Source organism: Podarcis muralis, chromosome W (assembly GCF_964188315.1).
Source record: "Podarcis muralis chromosome W, rPodMur119.hap1.1, whole genome shotgun sequence".
Taxonomy (NCBI): Eukaryota; Metazoa; Chordata; class Lepidosauria; order Squamata; family Lacertidae; genus Podarcis; species Podarcis muralis.
Window position 1 is genome coordinate 3,784,948 of NC_135674.1, and position 5,852 is coordinate 3,790,799.

The window sequence follows — 5,852 nt, forward strand, 5'->3', positions numbered from 1 at the left end:
GGGTTTTTAGTTGCCTGCTATGTGGCACCTCCTCGAATCTGGGCAGGCCCTGACCAACAACCAGGCCCCTTTCCACAGAGCTCCTCCTTGGCCAATGACTTCCGGTGCAAGGAGTGGGCAGGTTTTGGCTCTGTTAAATCCCTAGGCTTCCATTCTCCACTCTTCTGAGTAAACGCTGCTCCTGCAGGCATGGCAGACCACATGGGCTGAACTGTATACCTTAACCGTTGGCTCCATTCATCCAATGGAGCTTCTGTGGTACTTGGCTTGGAGCATTTGGCATCAGCCCATTGGCTCCGGAAGTCACAGCCGCTGCCATCCTGGGGAAGCTCTCAGAGTTACAGTACTTGCCTCTTTCAGGGCTGGGAACAGGGGTGTGGGAGTCATAAAGCCAAGGCAGAGGCTTGTAAATACTGCAGGGTGCCCCCTGACATTCCTCTGGGCAATGATTACCTTACAAGGAGAGGGGAGTGTCAAGCTTGACCGGATGAGGTAACAGGAGACTTTGGAATGCAGCCATGCAGCTGGACAGAACAAAGGATAAAAAATGTGATCGGAGAGGAGAAGAGGTCTCAATGAGCTCCTCTCTCTCTTATTATGGAATATTACTCGCTCTCTATGTCTTTATTTTATACTAAAGAAGTGCCACTTGTAAGGCTGGCTCCGACAAGTGGTGCCCCGTGTGAGGCTGAATAAAAGGATACGACTGAGGTTTTTAAAAGAGAGCTAAGAAGCGATTTGAAGCAAACAGTCTGAGGCAGACAAAGAGGATTTTAAAAGAAACTGTGAGAGGATTTTCGATCCAAGCAGTGAATATCATCGGCTCACTACGTCCGGCAAGGATTGCAAAGCGCTTTACATCTTTAAAAAAAGATCCCGGTGAGTCCGATCCCTTTTCTCCTTCTTTTATATTGATTTTAGAAACATGGGCAGCTCTTTGACTTCTCCGCAACAGAAATTTTTAAAAGACTTAAAATTTCTCCTCTCCTCCAACAAATTGGAAGTTCCAGAGGGTGATTTGATACAGCTTATTCTGTGTATTGATGAACATTGTCCTTGGTTTCCTTTGAATGGAACATGTGAATTAAAACATTGGGACAAGATTGGTGAACATTTTCATGGGCTCCCCAGCAGTAGTGCTCGGATTTTAAATGCTTGGTGCAAGGTTCGATATGCTATGGGTTCTTTATCACCAAAAAATATCTCCATGGCTGCATTGCCAACACAACCTCCAGCTTCTTTAATTCAGCCTGCTGTGCTGGCATCTGTTCCAATACTGGCTTTGCCTGCAGCCCCAGATCCCAAACCTCCGGACTACAGTTCCTCACCAGAGGACCCACTCCTGCAAAAATACTGTGGTATGGCTGGCAATGACCCTGCTCTTTCAGCAGCAGAACCAGCTAGCCCTTTTCAACGTGCAGTCCTTGCCTGTTCCTTATCTCAGGATACCATGGCATTCCCTGTTATTGTGCCCCCTGCTGGTGCTCCAGCAGGAACTCAAGCCCAGCACCAACCTTTTGACTTTAAAATCTTGAAAGAGCTCCAATTGTCAGTGAGGACGAATGGACTTCAAGCACCATTCACACAGGCACTTTTGGAAGCCACATTAGCCCAGCTGTTGGTGCCAGATGACATCAAGCTTTTGGCACGTACAGTTTTGCCCCCATCAGCTGGTGTATTGTTTGCTTATGAATGGGAAATCGCCTGTGGTTCTTATGCTCCTGCATTACAGCAACAAGCAAGAGGGAATAATCCTAATCTTACCCTCGCAGATGTGATGGATGCTATGATGGGGCATGGCCCCTTTGCTCAGGCTTCAGTACAAGCCACACTGCTGCAGATATTATTGAGGGATACTGCTCTTGCTGCTCAACAAGCAATGAGAAAAATCCCGGAACCCACCAGTATCCAGTCTAGGTGGGGTTCAATCAGACAAGAACCTAGAGAATCATATTCTTCCTTTATGGACAGGCTGATTACAGCAGTGAGTAGACAAATTGAAAATCCTGAAGCCAAACAAATAATTATCAAACAATTGGCCTTTGAGAATGCAAATGAGGATTGTAAAGTTGTATTGAGACCGATCATACACAATCCTGCCACAGACACAGCAGCCATGCTTCGCATTTGTCAGTCTGTACGTACAGCAGCTCATCTGCTGGTGGCAGCGCAAAATAAAAACCAGCCTGTAGCCACCGATACAACGTTTCCAGCGTGGCAAACCAAGATCACCGATACCTCAGTGTGGGTAGAACGGTGGCCTCCACCAAAAGAAAAATCCGTAGCACCAGCTTGTTTCTGAATAGCTTATTTCTGAACAATTGACTTTTGGCCACATTGAACCATCTTCATCCCACTGGCCCCAGCAGACAGGAACGGTTTGCTTTTACATTGCCAGTATATCACAATTCGCAGCCCACACAGCGATATCAGTGGGTTGTCCTGCCTCACAGCATGCGGAACTCCCCTACACTTTGTCAACATCTTGTGGGTGAAGCATTGAAACCTTTCCGCAGGCGCCACCTAGAGGTGCTGAACACCAGCTGCATCTGACAGTATTTGCTACACCATTGTTGCCAACAGGAATTTTATATGCTCAAACGGACAAGAAGAAGACTATCTGCATTATAGAATGGTTACATTTACCTCATACCCCTCCGAAGAACATTTATTCAGTAATTGAATCCACATCAGACATTGTTATCAAAGGACGTTCACGAGCGATAGCTCTGAGCGGTTTTGATGTTGCATCAATTTATTTGCCTTTTTCACAGACTGAACAGCAGCATTTATTGATCACAAATGCTGCCGTGCAAATTGCTTTGGCTGATTTTATAGGTGTCATCATTTTTAACCCCCCAAAGGATGACCGTTTGACATTTTTGACACAGGTCACCTATGTTTTGGCTATCCCCTTGTCTCTCACACCTCTCCCCTCTGCACTAACCCTCTTCACGGATGGAACGAAAAGTAGGGGGGTGGTGACATGGGAGGAGGGAGGAAAATGGAAATGTTATTTACCCCTCCACAGTCTTCTGCCCAGCGAGCTGAGCTAGTGGCTGTGATTCTTGCCTTTCAATCCTTTCCTACTCAACCTTTCAATCTTATTGTGGATACTCAGTATGTATATCGCCTTTTTGCTATTTTACCAATCTCTTATATAACTCCTTCCTTGGATTCTGACTTATTTTCCTTGTTTCTTGCCCTGCAGGCCTTACTTCAGCACAGAGAGTTCCCTTATTATGTTGCACATCTTCGCTCCCACACATCGCACCCAGGGTATTTAGCAGAAGGCAATGCACGAGCAGATGCAGCATTGAGGGACATTTCTGCCTTTTCTCTCTTTTCTGATCCTATACTATGTCATAACACCTTTCATCTCCCTGCGAAAGCATTGGCTAAGCAGTTTTCTATTCCTTTGGCTCAAGCTAGGGATATTGTGTCCCAATGTGCTTCCTGTTCTAAATCTCAGCTGGCCATTCCTTTTGATGCTGTCAATCCTAGGGGCACGTCTGCATTGGCGTGTTGGCAGATGGATGTCACACACACACCTGTGTTGGCTCCACTCTCCAAGGTTCACCTCACGGTGGACACCCACTCTGGATTCATATGGGCTACGCCCATGAGGGGGGAAACAGCTCGGCATGTCATTCAGCACACTATCCGCTGTTTCTCAGTCATGGGTAAACCTGCGCGTATCAAAACTGATAATGGTCCAGCGTATATTTCTAAAACATTTTCGGAATTTTGTATGTTGTGGAATGTGAAATTAACTCATGGCATACCCTTTAACTCCACAGGTCAAGCTATAGTGGAAAGAGCACACCTGACGTTCAAAACACTATTGCTTAAACAGTTTGGCGGCCGAAGCATACCAACAGCGGATATCCCTTCGGCTGTTCACCAAGTTCTTTTTGTGCTTAACCATCTTTTATATCCACATAATAGGACCCATACTCCCGCGGAATTGCATTTTAGGAAGGAGGAGGCACTCCCTCGCCCCTTGGTGGTGTACCGACGCTTGCCTGATCCCGCATGGCATGGACCTGTCCCGCTGATCACGTGGGGACGAGGGTACGCGGCAGTGGACGTCGAGGACAAGCCTTTATGGGTTCCAGCTCGATGCGTGCGGCCATGGCGAGTCCCTTCAACTGCGGAAGTGCCTTCCTAACCATTTGCCTTGCCATCTTTTGCTGCACCGTTATACAAGGAAGAGAAGCAGACGATCCAGTCCAGTTGAAACCACCATATTTCACCTTATCGGCTGGCAAGCATCTGTCGCCTGAATCCTACTCTGGCTGGCAGTATCCACGACTCAGCCACTCTCGAACTAGAAGAACAGTGTTGTTGAATAAGACTTTTAGGGGTGAAAATTATCATAAGATATGGAGGAATAATATTTTTGTACAAGATATGATTAAGTTTACTAGTTTATTGCATGCTTCTAAATGTTGGTTATGTATGCACATGCCGCCCTTTGCCAGTCATTCAGGCATAATGCTTCATGGTGTGCCTGTCAATGGATCTTTTCAATTTACTAATAGCATATCCCCTAAGCAAACCTTTTGGCCTCCAGTACAATTGACCCTCCATGAGCCTGCCCCCATTTGTTTTCAAATTAAAGAGGGGAAAGAATCATGGGGCATATATCCAAACTGTCAATATACTTTGAAATTCATGTTTAATAGCTCTTGTTCTCTTACAGGAACATACAGTGACCAATCTCAGTGCTATAGGGGTGACACCAGTGCATGGCTAAGAAACTAGAAAGGAAGCCTACCATGCAGCTTGGAATCAGAATTCTTATATTCTTGGCTTCCGGATGGAAGTTGGCTTCGACATTTATTGATTATAGTGATTATTATAGTAGTTATTTGCATTATTTTGTGTTGCTATATACAATGTATTCCTTCTTTAATTTCTGTATGTATTGCATGGTTCTCCAGTCTCACAAGAGTCGCTTATCACGCTCGACATGACCATATATATGGCTCTGATTAAAATATAAAGAAAGAGGGCATGTGGGAGTCATAAAGCCAAGGCAGAGGCTTGTAAATACTGCAGGGTGCCCCCTGACATTCCTCTGGGCAATGATTACCTTACAAGGAGAGGGGAGTGTCAAGCTTGACCGGATGAGGTAACAGGAGACTTTGGAATGCAGCCATGCGGCTGGACAGAACAAAGGATAAAAAATGTGATCGGAGAGGAGAAGAGGTCTCAATGAGCTGCTCTCTCTCTTATTATGGAATATTACTCGCTCTCTATGTCTATGGCATCAGGCCTTTCTGCTCTTAACTCATACCCCCCCTTTAGTCCATAGCCCCAACAAATGTGCTCCCCCCCCCAATAGGTGAAGGTTGTGGCTGACCGACGGTACCGGAAAGTGTTTGAGGATATTGTTCAGTTGATGGACAGGATGGAGAACGAATTCCTTCCCTCCCTGGAGGGAGGTAAAGACGAATAGGATCCTCTCCAACCCCTTAAAGAGGGTTTGCTGCAAAAAGACCAGGGGGGAAAGAAGCCCTTGGCCCATCTAGCTCAGTCTTGATTTCCGGGGGATCTCTCCCAGCCCTACCTGGAGATGCTGGGGATAGAACCTGGGACCTTTGCATGCAAGGCAGATGCCCTTCCACTGAGTGGCAGCCTCTTCCTCTTCCTCGCAGGCAAAGACTCCAGGGGTAGCCAGCGTGGTGCCCTCCAGATGCTGGACTACAACTCCCATCATCCCCAGCCAACATGGCCAGTGGCAAGTGCAGCAAGATCTGGAGAGCCCCACGTGGACCTGTTGCATGTGCAGTCCCCTAAATGAGAGCCCGGGGCCAAGGACAAACTTCCCCCTGGAGCACGTTTCC

General features: G+C 46.8%; 1 long non-coding RNA gene across 1 annotated transcript; it reads left to right on the top strand.

The window, feature by feature from the left end:
* The first annotated feature begins 533 nt into the window (after window positions 1-533).
* On the top strand, window positions 534-4,869 carry LOC144326290 (uncharacterized). The gene is made up of 2 exons (XR_013391474.1): window positions 534-879; window positions 3,212-4,869. It is a non-coding gene; the product is annotated as an uncharacterized LOC144326290 (long non-coding RNA).
* The last annotated feature ends 983 nt before the right edge of the window (window positions 4,870-5,852 follow it).